This window comes from Lissotriton helveticus, chromosome 12 (genome assembly GCF_964261635.1).
Source record: "Lissotriton helveticus chromosome 12, aLisHel1.1, whole genome shotgun sequence".
Lineage (NCBI taxonomy): Eukaryota > Metazoa > Chordata > Amphibia > Caudata > Salamandridae > Lissotriton > Lissotriton helveticus.
The window spans coordinates 126,276,353-126,291,273 of NC_136073.1; the positions used below are offsets into that span (position 1 = coordinate 126,276,353).

Below are 14,921 nucleotides of genomic sequence, written 5' to 3' on the forward strand. Positions count from 1 at the left end.
CGCGAGTGCATTCACAGTAGTCATTGTATTGTTATAAGATGGGGTAACACCACTGGAAAATCCTCTCTTTATAGAAGAGTTAAACCTTGGAAAAACAAACAGTGCAAGCTTCCTAACTTCAGAGGACCGGTAGAGCTATGGCTTGTATCAAAAGACAAAGGCAACCCTACTCAATAAAAAACAGGGTCTTGAATATTATTATCAACAGCAATGGTTCTCATTGGAATCATATATATTTGATAACACAGCACAATTAGAGCTGTGGTAGGATGTAAATAAAAAAAGCATAAAAGGAATCAAAGTAGAAAAAAAAGTATTTTATATCATACCAAGAATATTAGTGTTATTCAGTGTATTGTAATATAGACATATGTACAGTACAATGTGTCCCATAAAAGACAGAACCAAGAAATACACAAAAAGTTCACAAATATACAAAATCAAACAAAAAGAGGTTTCCAAAAATCAAAAAATATATCTAAATAAGTATATACACATGGTATCAGTCAATCCTTTTATCAATTAAAAGGTTGCGTTACAAAGATCATTTGACACCAGCTGTGACGTTTCGACGCTCTATTCAATAGGGGGTCTCATCAGGACCATACACTCAAAGGGACAACTAAGAAAACAAGAATAGACACAAAGACTCCTTAGTGAGATTGATCAAAAATGACCCACTGTGTATGTAAGTAGTAGCATGGTGGTGCGCATACCTGATGAATTCCAGGGAACCAAAACTAGGTGCGTCTTTCTTGGTTACGTCTTCTATGGGACACGTCGTACTGTACACTAAAATTCTTGGTGTGCTATATAAGAATTTTATGTTCTAATTTCACTCCTTTTCGGATTTCTTTATTTACATTCTACTATATTATATTTGTGCTTTTGTGTTATCAAGTATACATATATGATTTCATGAGAAAGGTTGTTGCTGATAATATTAAGTAAAGCTAGAACAGCCCAGCCTTTGCCATTAGAGGACAGGTACAAATAGGGCAGCAGCAGTTCAAGATTTCCTTTTTTCAGAACTAGGACAATATGGCAGTACCAAAGCAAGCTTCCCTCTCTCACATACAGCAATACACGCAGTTTTCCATACCCCACATAACAGATCTGGTGGGTGCAGACTAGTACTAGCTTTCATTGCTCGCAAAATATGTTCATTTCAGGCATGAGTGACATGTAGGTTACAGACTGATCTCTGGCTGGGTTTTAAATCACTGAGGTGAATATATATTTGAACAAATTAATGAATGTGTATGTTCTGACGCCATTCTGGTTTAGGTGATATTGCAAGACAGTATCCAGAGAGTCTTGCTGTGGTCATTCAAGGCCTGTTGTTTGTGTTGATTTTATAGTGTTTCAAGAATTACGAATGAGTTGTCACCTAATAAGCCATTGTTATTTGGAGCAGCCTAGCAACAGCATAACTAACTATGCTTTAGATAGGCCGCCAGGTGTCAAACACTAAAAAAAGTTTTGGAGTACACGCAAACCAGGCACTATGCTATCCCAGGCTAGCTGCTGCGCCTGTTCGAAATGGTTTAGGGCTGCCAGCATCTTACATGAGTAATTAGAAAAAAACCAGACTAGGGATAGTGATGTGTGGGCCTTAGGTGGTGGGTGCTTATATTAAAGTACTATTGTAGTATTGTGGTTAGTTAGTATGTCATGTTTTGGAATTGCATGGTTCATTAGAATTAAGAATCAGTACAATTCCATAGTTCTGTGTATTTAATTCTTTGGATTGGAATGTTTGAATTAATTGTATGCTTGTCTCTCGGCGTACTTTCTGATTGCTGCGGAGTTGTCTGAATAAAGAAGATACCTACAGTTCCTATGCATCATTCTTCTTATTACTACAAAAAATTGGCGACGAGGATGGGATCTACTGACAACCCCACGAACCCACTTCTACGTGATTTTTTTTCCATCCTTATTACTACAACAATGCAGCAGTTCTCCGTCTCAGATGTGTGTTTCGGTTCTTAAGTGAGGCTTTACTGGGGATGAGCGTGGGGCCGACCCTCCGTGATCCCAGAGTGAGTTTCAGGGCGCCAGTCTTACCTCCCAACGCAGGATGATTCAGTCGCAACGCTTCCCTCTCGCATACGACGCCAGGTGACTTCAAACAGCGAAGACAAACGAGGAGCCAGGCAAGTCACATCACATTAAACCACAAGCTAAAGCAAACGAGAAGGGACTGGGTGTCACACAGACCTCATCTGTTCTGCGATTGGCCACAAAAGGATTCTGACCCGGAACAGATTGCTTAGCTGGTCCCGGGAAGCACCGCCCACCGCCCCGGAAGTGCTTGTTTTCGCAACAAATAGCAAGTGGATTGCAATTCTAAATAGAAGTTTGACTGGGTTGCGGGTGAAGGGGCTCATCCAGTATTTTGGCTACCGGTTAGGGAATCCGGTCTGTTGCAGAACGAAAAGCGCTGTGCGCCGGAAGATTGTGCTGTGGCAGATGCTTAGGAAACATTTGAACGTGATTAAATGTCTACAAGGAAAATGCCTCGGCCGGTGGCGACTTGCAAAAGATCGCACAATATTTCTTTTAGACGTGGAGGCGAGACTCGTTATAGGGCCTTCTCTGACTAGCTGCGTTAAACTATTTGACAAGTTTGCGCAAATCTCGGACTTGGTACGATGTTATACATAATGTGTATTTTGCCACTTACAAAAAATAGAAATGTTTACAAAATGCTTCGGATTCAATGTCCCAGTGGGTGTGTGGAAACTTCCGTAATAACTGAGTTATTTATTACCCCTTATACCGCACTTCTGCTATTTCTAAGCACTGTAACAAATGCCACTATTAATAATCCTACCTCTCATACATGTAGGGCGGATGGCGGCTTAAGGATATAGTCGGTTTTTGAGCCGGTCAGCAAAATAAAGGCTCATTATGGGTGCCCTGTTGCACATTCACTAATTTACCAGGCTGCTCACCAAACAAGCTAACGCAACAGCCATTTGTCTCTTCTTTAGACACCTCTAAAATCACTAGTGCAGATTTATAGTAGAATTGTCTGAAGTTGGTAGCAGGCCTGCCAAGTATCACGCATTAGATGTGATAACGCATTTCAGTGTGGTGTTCCGCATCACCGCACTGAAATGCATTGTCACTCTTTTTAATGTGCCACTGTCTCACTCTGCTGTACCAGCGCTGAAACTGGCTAGCCAGGCTCTGAACTGGGATGGTGCAGTGAGCTAAAAAACGGTGATGGATCAAGCCCTGATCTTTTGACTGGGTAGGAGTGTTCTGCTTAATTCAGATACTCTGTCCATCACCACCCCCTTTTGAATCGTTTTGGCCACCACAAGTGTGGAAGGGTATGCTCGGATGTAAGTCCCTTGCTCACTGCACCATCAGGATTCAAGCAAGCCGGGCCGAAGACGGCTGTAATGCCAGAAACCGGTTCCCGGAAGCTTGTTTCCTTTCCAGTAAAGAATTGGCTTGGTAGTTTGGTCTGCCCTGTTCCCATGATGCACTGGGCCAGGGTCAGACTAATTTGCATGTAGCCAGGTTCTGAACTGGGATGGTGCAGTGAGCTAAAAAACGGTGATGGATCAAGCCCTGATCTTTTGACTGGGTAGGAGTGTTCTGCTTAATTCAGATACTCTGTCCATCACCACCCCCTTTTGAATCGTTTTGGCCACCACAAGTGTGGAAGGGTATGCTCAGATGCGAGTCCCTTGCTCACTGCACCATCAGGATTCAAGCAAGCCGGGTCGAAGACGGCTGTAATGCCAGAAACCAGTCCCCGGAAGCTTGTTTCCTTTCCAGTAAAGAATTGGCTTGGTAGTTTGGTCTGCCTGTTCCCATGATGCACTGGGCCAGGGTCAGACTAATTTGCATGTAGCCCGGTTCTGAACTGGGATGGTGCAGTGAGCTAAAAAAACGGTGATGGATCAAGCCCTGATCTTTTGACTGGGTAGGAGTGTTCTGCTTAATTCAGATACTCTGTCCATCACCACCCCCTTTTGAATCGTTTTGGCCACCACAAGTGTGGAAGGGTATGCTCAGATGTGAGTCCCTTGCTCACTGCACCATCAGGATTCAAGCAAGCCGGGCCGAAGACGGCTGTAATGCCAGAAACCGGTCCCCGGAAGCTTGTTTCCTTTCCAGTAAAGAATTGGCTTGGTAGTTTGGTCTGCCTGTTCCCATGATGCACTGGACCAGGGTCAGACTAATTTGCATGTAGCCAGGTTCTGAACTGGGATGGTGCAGTGAGCTAAAAAACGGTGATGGATCAAGCCCTGATCCTTTGACTGGGTAGGAGTGTTCTGCTTAATTCAGATACTCTGTCCATCACCACCCCCTTTTGAATCGTTTTGGCCACCACAAGTGTGGAAGGGTATGCTCAGATGTGAGTCCCTTGCTCACTGCACCATCAGGATTCAAGCAAGCCGGGCCGAAGACGGCTGTAATGACAGAAACCGGTCCCCGGAAGCTTGTTTCCTTTCCAGTAAAGAATTGGCTTGGTAGTTTGGTCTGCCCTGTTCCCATGATGCACTGGGCCAGGGTGAGACTAATTTGCATGTAGCCAGGTTCTGAACGGGGATGGTGCAGTGAGCTAAAAAACGGTGATGGATCAAGCCCTGATCTTTTGACTGGGTAGGAGTGTTCTGCTTAATTCAGATACTCTGTCCATCACCACCCCCTTTTGAATCGTTTTGGCCACCACAAGTGTGGAAGGGTATGCTCAGATGTGAGTCCCTTGCTCACTGCACCATCAGGATTCAAGCAAGCCGGGCCGAAGACGGCTGTAATGCCAGAAACCGGTCCCCGGAAGCTTGTTTCCTGTCCAGTAAAGAATTGGCTTGGTAGTTTGGTCTGCCCTGTTCCCATGATGCACTGGGCCAGGGTCAGACTAATTTGCATGTAGCCAGGTTCTGAACTGGGATGGTGCAGTGAGCTAAAAAACGGTGATGGATCAAGCCCTGATCTTTTGACTGGGTAGGAGTGTTCTGCTTAATTCAGATACTCTGTCCATCACCACCCCCTTTTGAATCGTAGCCAGGCTGCTAGCCACGCGTGCTGGATCCTGTGACTCCTGTATGCAGGCTCTGCTGCTTCCGCAGACTTGCCGGCCCAGCAGCTGCCACCAGCAAAGTCTCGGGCAGTAAACAGTTAATGAACTTGCCTTGTGCACTTCTTGCCGCAGCCTGCTACAATGGATCTTAATAGCTGCCCTGCTGGCTGCACTAAAATTCCCGCCCGCGTCCCTCACTACAGCCAGGCCTGACTTCACCTGGCCGAGGCAGTCCTGTGCTCGATACCGACTCCCGGGAGGAGCATGCTTCCCTCAGCAGTGGTTGTCTTGCGTACTGGCTGTGGCCGCGCTGCAGGGAGATGTTATCACCTCACGTCCTGGCTGCTGATTCTGGAACAAAGTGAGGTCGGAGGATTCAGGAAGGCGGGGATTCGACTAGAAGCGCGCCGCGTGCCGGCGGCCAGTCACTGTATGATGTCCTTATGGAGCCAGGTATTCTGTGCTTTTAATAGGATTTGCTTTTTTCATAGTGGGCGCGCTGAGTGGCATATTCTTATGAGACCACGCTGAGTGAACCCCACACCCTGTAGTTCCGCAGCAGCCCAGACAGCATACCAGGCCACACTGTAGTGTGCCTCTACTGCTCTGAGCCTCAGAATCATAATTCCCAGGCCGCCGGCGTTTGCCACAGGAGTTATTGGGGCCACGGCAAGGAGCGGCACGGAATTGCCACTCGCCGACTTTAAGTGAATGCCAGGGCTGGCTGGAGTGAGCTTCGAATAAAAATGTGCTTTAATAGCGCTAGCGTGCGGTCACACTGGTGCCGGTCAGTGCAAGAAATTACTAGCGGCCAGCGCAACTTAAGTCAACAGAGCCCTTTGGAAAAAGAAATACTGCAGGCTAGGCGGACTGGATGTTCATCGATTTGTTCATCTCCGCGGTTCAGCCATTGTTGCATTTTGTACGTAAGTTATATATTTAAAGCAATAGTACACTAATGTCCGGAACATTTTTAAGTGCAACATTTCATGTCTGTAGTACACGTTTGTAGTTTGTGTGGTACCAAGTGGAGTAATTTCTGATATTTAATTTGCAAGAAGTTTTGTGCGTGCTTTCAAAAGCAATTAGGTTTCACACACAGTGTCACATTATATAAAGCCTGGAACCTCACACATAAGTGCACTTAAACCATGTTAATGTCACACACAAGTAGTCTGAAACTTGGCAGCTATTAACCTTGTGGTGGCCTTCCATTTCTGAAGCAGTTGTAAGATTTTCTTAGAGTTTCTTGTTGCTCAAATGGGTGTAATTTCCGATATTTAGGTTTCCCTATTATTCTTCATTGCTTGATTTTGCTTGTGAGAAAATGTCACTCAAAATCGTTGAAATGGGAGGAGCTACGCTAGCAACCAAGATGGCTGCGTATCCTGCCAGAAGATCCTGTCGATAATCCTGATTTAACGCCCGACCCCGTGTGGGTGAACCGCTGCTCACTCCGATGGTGCCATTCTGAAGATTTAATTCGCTTGGGTGACGAAGATATGTCGAGTGGAAGTTTGCGGCCTAATCCAGCTGGAGAGCCGGGGCCTCGAGTTTTGACCTGCCCGTGTCGTAGTTGAACAATATCGGCCTTGGGAGCCAGTCAGGGTCCGGTCTACCGTAGTGGAGGTTTTTTCCTTGCCCGAACTCGACGGCGCTCATTTTGCCTGACCAACACTGAGGGAGGAGTGACGTGGCACGACAGTGGCTGGGAGTGGAGGTCCCTGGCCCGTGGACCCGGTGTGACTCGACCAGGGTTCAGCGGGTCGGGGTCTTCGCCCACGCAGATGAGCTGCATATTGTCGCCACAGAATCTGGTCAGTCCCCTCCGACGACGTCCGTTCCACTCCTATCTATTCCCCCCGAGGAAGCCGGCTCCTCGGGGGCAGTGACCATGATCGTTGTTGAGTGTGGAGAAATGGATCGGAGGGAGAGTGAGCCGTCGCTAAAAACCATAAAGTCAGCCATCGGGGCATTTCATTCACTTGTGGATGCCCTGCTGCACAAAATGATGACGAGCTTATCGGCAATGGAGTACGTAGAACCGGACCCTGCTACATCTCAAGTATTACCGCAAGCTGCGATTCCAACTACGACCACTTTGATACCGGACGAGGACCCCGTGCGACAAGAGGAGCAGCAACCCTTGATTGGTCTCTTGGAAACTCCCGAACCCAGTGTTTTGAACGTATTGACATACTTACCACCGTTGATGACTTTGGGAAAACCGATTTGCGTCCCCTCCCCGGAGAATCCTTTGGGTGACTGTCCTTGGACTTCTGTTTCATCCACTCCCTCTTTAGTGACTCTACTATTTTGGAGTAAACCACGTTGGAACTATTCAGCCGTGAGGGAGTGTTCCTATGCTGCTGAAGTTCTTGGCCACTTGCTGACTTTGAATTGTATTGTATTACATTTGTTTAGACTCATTCTTTACTTTGGTTCTCCTACTGAAGTGCTGGGAGCGGCTCCCACAATGGTTCGGAAGGGCCAGGGTTGAATATGGTCGAGGGTAATTGGTGTCACTGCCCTAAAAGATGTGGAGTTTGTGGCTGTTTGTCTCGCGGGAGGTTGGGCGGTGTGTCACGGCACCCCCTGTTTTCTTTTAAGTGACTGTTGCTAATATTGACTTTCCACCATAGGGGGTGCTGGCTTCTGGCGGAGGGAGAGGGGACCGGGAGCCTATATAGAAATGCCCTCCCCCACTGTCTCTCTCTTTTCTTCTTTTAGAACATAGTTAGTTGGGGCGACAGGCACACTGCTTGGGGGGCTAGGCGATAGCCGTTGCAGGGGTGTAGGGTGGGGGGATGGGTTTTTTGTTTTCTCTTTTAGTCTTTTCCTTTATTAGTAATGTTGTCGAAATATCCTGGTCTTATGTTGTTTTTACATTCTAGTGTCTGGCTGTCATGACACTCTGCAGTTTTGTTTTTTTCGGGTGGGAGGGTCTCGAGAGTCCGCATTTCAACTGTTTATCGACTATAATTTTGCAAGTCATGTCTCGAATTCATTAGCGCGGGCCTCTCGGAGATTTCTTTGTTGCTTCACGTATATCCTGCTATTGTCCCTGTTCACCCTATTATTGTGTATGTATATATGACACCAGATATGTCTTTTATTTTTGTTTCTGTCTTAAAACTAATAAAAAGATAAAAAAAAAAAAAGATTACATCCCCAGTGTCACAGATTCCAGAACTAAATGTCACTCCTATTATTAAAAAGTCTAATGCTATACTCGAGCATATAAATCACCTACATTTGTCATTATATGGTAGAAATAATGTGATGAAAATGTTGATATTGCCGAAATTTTTATATCTATTTCGATCTATACCTCTAGAGTTTCCTCTCCCAATTTTTAAACAACTGGAGAGAATGACAGGGAGATTTCTATGGGGATATAAACGCCATCGTAGAGCCTATCAAAAAATGATACTTCCAAAAGCCAGGGGGGGATGGGGTATCCCACATTTTTTCTATTATTATCTTGCCTCGGTGTTGCAATTCATCACTCCTTTAATAATTGGAGATAAGGCACCGATTTTAGACGCGCATTCCCCGTCTATTTACGAGCTGGTGCTAGGGGTAGAGGCTAGAGGATGTCTGCTAAAATTTGTTGAGCCCAGCTATTCTAAAAAAACAAAATTCAAGATCTTAAAAGCAGCATTTAGGGCTTGGAAATCTATCAGACGCATTGCTGATATTCCTAAAATTACAAGATATACTCCCCTGATGTCCCAACATATTTTTTCATTTGCTGGTAGAGATTATATCATGAATAGATGGCGTAATCTGGGTATTATATATCTTAGCGACCTCTGGCAGAATAATCATATGATATCTTTTGCTGAGGTCCAAACTAAATTTAAGCTTACGAATGTTGACTATTTTAAATATTTTCAGTGGCATAGTTTTCTTAATTCAATAACTGATCAGGAACGTGTATCACTACAGCGGATTCCTTTGATTGATTCTATGTATCACAAAAGAAAGATTGTTTTTTTAAATAATTTATTGCTCTCCTTATTCCCAGATGATCTATTGTTTAGACAGCAGAGGTGGGTCGAGAAATTGGGAATTGACTGTATTAAGATCAAGGAGTCCATTCAGCTGGCTAACTCTATACTGCTCTCGGGCAGAAGTCGGACACAGCATTATATGGCGTTGTTCGACCTATACTACACTCCAGCTAAAATCTCTAAATGGGGATCATCGGTCGGTTCCTCATGCAGTAGATGCGGTCTGCATGCTGCGGATGCAGCGCATATGTTCTTTTCATGTACGCATCTATCTTCAATATTATCTGAAATTCAAACCTTTCTTTCTATGATACTTGGCATCTCAGTAGTACTTACATCGGATCTCGTATTGTTTGGAGTTTCCTCGGCAGCTATTGTTGAGGATAATAAAATGTTGATATTTATCTCTATGGGAATTCTGCGCTCATGTGTTACTCAAGACTGGATCAGCCCAGACCCGCCATCTTTTTTTTCATGGAGGGCGTGCCTGTTGGCTATGTGTACATTAGAACGCGCTATTTATAGAATGAAAGGGCGCAAAAGAAGGGCATTAGGTATAAAAATCTGGGCGCCTGTAGAGCGGTGGATGGAAGGGGAATTGGGGTAGTGGTTTATTTGTTATATTTTGTATACTTTGTTTGGGGCTGTTTTCTCTTCTCTATGTATACATTTTTTGGAACTTTTATGTATGTAATAATTCTCTCTGCTCTATTTCTTTGGTTTTTGTTTTGAATATGTATGTAACCTGACCTACTTGCAATAAAAAAGAAAACAATAAAAAAAAATCGTTGAAATGTTACTCATAGTTACTCTGAAATTTTGAAAATGTCACACATAGCAATCTGAAACCTTGGCAGCTATGTGGTAGAGGCGGGTGACAGTCCTTGTAACTATAACTCCAACATGCACTGTAGTAGAAAACTCTTTATCCAGTCGCACCCCAAACACTAGTATGTTAGGTGTATTTCTGAGTACCATCAGGACAGATGCTTTTTTGTGGCCTTAAGCAGAAAACAGCAAACCCTCTTCTAATCTGTGATGAGAGCAAGATAATCAGTTAGAGTTTATATTGTTCTGCTTTGCAGACTGATGATAAAAATGTAAGAGTTGCCTGCATAGGCTTAGCACTTGAGACCTTTGGATATGATGAAATGTATAGCTGTGTGGTCCAAACAAAAACATTGAAATGGTGAGTCCCAGAGTGAAGTGAAAGAGTAGCGAGTTAAAAACATCCAGAGGACATTAGAGTAGGCTCTTTTAATCATAAGTTACTAAAATGTATTGCATTTCAAGAGACCAGCTTTGTTGGATGGTGATGGTGAGTGGATAAATATAATTGTTCATTGCCATAGCAGGGCTTTCTCGGTTCTCTAATAGTTGCAAGATGGGCTAGGGCAAATACAGAAATAATTCCAGTTATGGCTTAAATAGTCATTTTTTCAAACTATGCAGAAAAGAATTTGTTCCATACCTATGTGCGCTAAGTTGCAGCAAACATCTCTGCTGGCCATCAGCTTACCTTTTCATGGGGGGTTCTGGCGGCATGGTTAGTGGGTGTGGCAAGATGCTTTGCTCTGTTTTCAACTAATATATTCATTATTTACTCTTTAGTGTTAAAAAAAAATGTGCAGGTTGATGCCACCCATCCGTGACAGTCATTTTTAGGTGAGTATGAATATATAATACTGAAAAAATATACTTTGGTGAGCTGCACCTTTCTTTTTATTGGCGTGGCTCGCCAAAGTCTATGCAATAGGTCTTGCATTTGTTGGCGGAATTGGCCTTATAAATGCCAATGATTTTTAATCGAGCCTGGGCAGCGCATGTGCTGCTCTGTGAGGTATGTTGTATTCAGGTATGGACTTTAAGCTCCGCCCACTCTACGCACATATTTTTCATTGGCTTATGTCATTGTCCACTGTAAACTGTGGCTTTTCAATTATCAGTGGTCTTATTAGTCCCTCTTTAGTACCGCCTTGTCTTGTTTTTTATCCTCCCAGGAGAACACCCCGTTACAGAAGGCTTTAATTGCAGCCTCCGAGCACTATTTTCTCAAATTGCTTTGTGGTGCCTGCTGTGGCAGGTAGGACATGCTCTCTCCTAACGCTTTATAGGTCTCGCCTATGCAGCGCGCATGAGCTGTTAGGAGAGAGACCTTTAGCCATCAGCACAGCTTTGGGGGCAAAAACGTGCACGCGTAGCATTGCTTGCAATGGCAACGCGTGCACGTCTGGCGATTCCCTTGCGGGAGCGCGCAGTGCCATATGGTCGCAGTCATCGCGCCTTGCTGCACGCTCCCGCAAGGGAATTGCGCGGGCGCGCGCTTGTGCTGGTTTTGCGTGACACTTGGATTTTAATCTACCAGTTTTCCGAAAATACGGCATTGTTTACATTTGCCCCAAACATTCGAGCACTGCACTTAGACTAGCACATCATCAACGCTCCCTCTGATACTTGGGGGGCCTCCCCGACGAGTTCCAGAACAAGCATAGAAATTCATGCACCTCTGAGAGGCATTTGCGACGGAGCTTAGGTGGGATGAGTAGTACACCAGAGCAATATGTCAGCGTGCTGTAGGTAGTTATCATTGATAGGCCAAATATCTACAATGAAGCTGCTCTTTCCCATCCTCCCAGTGTTTGATTTATTTACTTTTCACTATTTCCTGCTCTCACTCTGGCCATGGTTTTCTTGTGCTGTTTGCAATTGTTTAGTACTTTATAATCATACTTTGTAAGCAGCGCTTTATGGTACACTTCTGCTGTTTTGACAGATTTTACATAACAGGAATCACCATAAACTAATTGCATGGATTCACGTACCTGCTTCAGAAGGATAGAACGCTGACCAAGCCTTGCCTGCGTTCGAACCTGTGACCTGCAGGTCGCCGCATGTTTGAGCAGCAATCATTCAACTCACTGAGCCATCCTCACCATTTCTATGGCTCTAGCCATTTGGTCCGTCGGCTACATTCCCCTGAGCCACTCACTTCTAGTCGGTTCTCACTTTTACTGCTTTAAGAGGGATATCCCCATACAAAGTCTGTATTGCAGACAACGTGGCGGCCCGACAACGCGTCCACGGTTGTAGGGGAAAGACTAATAACAGTACAGTGCTCATTTAATATATTTTTTCTGATGTTGACTACTTGACTACTTCTAATTAATATTGAACATATTAAATGCATATATGTATGTGTGTATACATATCTGAAAAATATCACCTTGTGTTCAAACTGAAATTATTTACTTTTAAGAACTTCTGTTTAACGTTTTCAGTCTTCTAATTTTGTACTCTGTATCTTTCTTTTTCTCTCTCATCCTATCTCATCCTACACTCCTGAACGCTTCTACATATCTACTTCCTCGCTCTTTTTCCATTTCATTGTGCACAAAACAACGCTTACTCACCCTCTCACCGCTCAACCTTTCTGCCCCGCATTCTTCTTCTTCTGTTCTTCGTCGCAGCCTCTCCCAATACACAGCCCGACCATACTCCCTCTTTCCTTCAACCCTTGCACCACACTCTCCCTCACAGTGGACATCTCCATTTCCCCCAAAGCTTCCTCCTCTCTCCGACCCAAAAACACCACAGCCCGTGCTCTGTCTCTTCCATGTCCACCCTGACGCAGCCCTTCACACATCCATCCTTTTGATGGCCACAATATCAGTCTTCTCACTGTTTCTAGGTGTGCTACTCCAGCGCCAGTCCCCTCGCTGTATCACCTAGTCCTGGCCCAGAAAACACGAGGGGCTGGGATCCAGGGTACTCTTACTGTCTATCATTTAACGTTGAAGTACCTGATGTGAAACTCTTTTACGTCTACGATAAGTGACATCATTATGCCATGTCAATTGGACAATCACCTAAAATGTATAAAACTCTGCCCACAAATCTATTTTCGAAACCAACGACTTAGTTGTATCTTCCGAATGACAGTCACACAGTAACCCAGCGTTCTGTGGTACATGTTTAACCGCGGTAGTGGCCCACATCCGGGCAATAAAGCGTCGCCCTCAGAGGTCAGAACGCACCAGCGCGTGCCCCGTGCTCGGTATGGGAAGAGCAGCCAATGCAAGGCCTGCAGCGCCGTCTTAAAGCAGCCTCCCTCTGAAGCTGTTCATTACAAGAGCAGCTGTGCTTTGATCATAAATTACACGGCTGCTGCAGCGCAGCATCCCTTTGATGACACAGAACTACTGACTATTAAAACTGTTAAGGGAGGCTGCTATTTGGAGTCGTGCTTTGTACGTTTCATTTGAAATGAAAGATATATCGCTTTCTAAACAGAATCATTAATTTCCAAGCAATAAGGAGGACAGGACACGCATGCTGGATAAAGTATACACAGCACACCGTCTCCAGTATGCCGCCCAGCATAAAAGCCGTGAAGCAGTTATCATTTTTTAAACGCATGCCAAGGGGTAGAAAGTGAAAAATAAACCTTAGTAGCGTCTCAAATATTCTGGCAGCAAATGGCGGCTTCAAGTCATGGTAAATTTTCTCTGCTTAGCACAAGTCCTAAACAAGCATTGGCATAGCCAATAGGTCTCGCTTTTGGGACCTTATAAATGTTTAGTTATCCAGCACAATATCCTTGGTGCAACAACATCAACTGTTGCATGGCTAAACACTTATAAGGTCCCAAAGGCGTGACCTATTGGTTACGCCAATGCTTGTTTTATTTATCTTTATAGCAGGGGCGCCAAATTTACAATGCAATAGGTCTCGCTTTTGTGAGAGTTTAAGCTTTTAGCATTGTAAATGACAATGCCTTTTATTTATCTGTTTTAAAAACAACCATAAATAAAAGGCATTGTCGTTTACAATGCCAATAGCTCAAACTCTTGTAAATGCGAGACCTATTGCATTGCAAATGCTTTTTGCAGTTTTGCTCCCAGGGAGATTTTGGAGGAATTTGATTTCACCTGATTTAGATTCAACACACACACACAAAGCGCAGCAGGGAATCGGCTGCCCATGATTTGCAACACTCTTCCCCTGTTGTTCGTTCCATGTTTTTTACACAGATAAGCAGGGCGACTGAGACATGACAGCAAAAAATTATAACTTTGACGAATCACATTAAAACATCAAGTGCAAACCATTGCATGTCAATTATGTTTTAAAATGGCCTGTGCAAATGATTTATGTATGGGGGAAATTAAGCATTTGGGTGAGGAAGGTAATTTGATACAGCAGACTGCGTTGATCCATCAATCTCCTAGACTAACAGCAAGCGATTTATGCACAGATGTATTTTTATATGATTTATTGCATTATAAAATGTGGCTTTTTAAATATTTTAATTTGCATTTAAAAACCATAAACAGAGCATACATCAGAGATCCACCGACCAAGAATGTCATCATTAACTCATAAAAGATGAAAGAAACATAGCAGCTAATCGATTATTCAGTTAGACATTATTCAAATAGAGAATGGAGACTATGCAAATTAGCCGTACCAAACACAGATTAGTGCAATACAACAAGGATCAAAGATCAGTGCATATGCAATACCTGATGATTCAAGGGCTTCGCTACAAGCTTAAAAATTGAGAAAGAAAGAGGGGGGATCATTTTATCAATAGAAGAGGAATTTAAAAGATAGACGTACAGTATGATTAACATATAATACCTGATAGTGCAGCGAATGACAAGATTATTTACCTTACTATTATAACTGCATTATCTATGGATGCAATTGGTAGTCCTTTATCCATTGAGAGACCGACCACTATATTCGGATCCCCATTTCTGAGATTTTTGCCCCTTAAACTCGTTCAGCGTTGTTTACAAACTGTAAATAGCCAAAAATCTGGATCTCCACTCGTAAAATGAAGGAGTTTCTAGGGT

The 14,921-nt window shown here is 44.0% G+C and overlaps 1 protein-coding gene across 3 annotated transcripts in view; it reads right to left on the reverse strand.

Moving 5' to 3' along the window:
* QTMAN (queuosine-tRNA mannosyltransferase) overlaps positions 1 to 2,255 on the reverse strand; it is a 140,982-nt gene extending 138,727 nt beyond the window's left edge. The window contains exon 1 of one of the 3 annotated variants that reach the window (XM_078671406.1): positions 2,071 to 2,208. The gene's annotated coding sequence lies outside the window, so the exon portion shown is untranslated. Of the gene's footprint in view, positions 1 to 2,070 lie in introns of all 3 variants that reach the window. The other 2 variants (XM_078671402.1, XM_078671401.1) reach the window with 2 other exon arrangements.
* Positions 2,256 to 14,921: the final 12,666 nt, after the last annotated feature.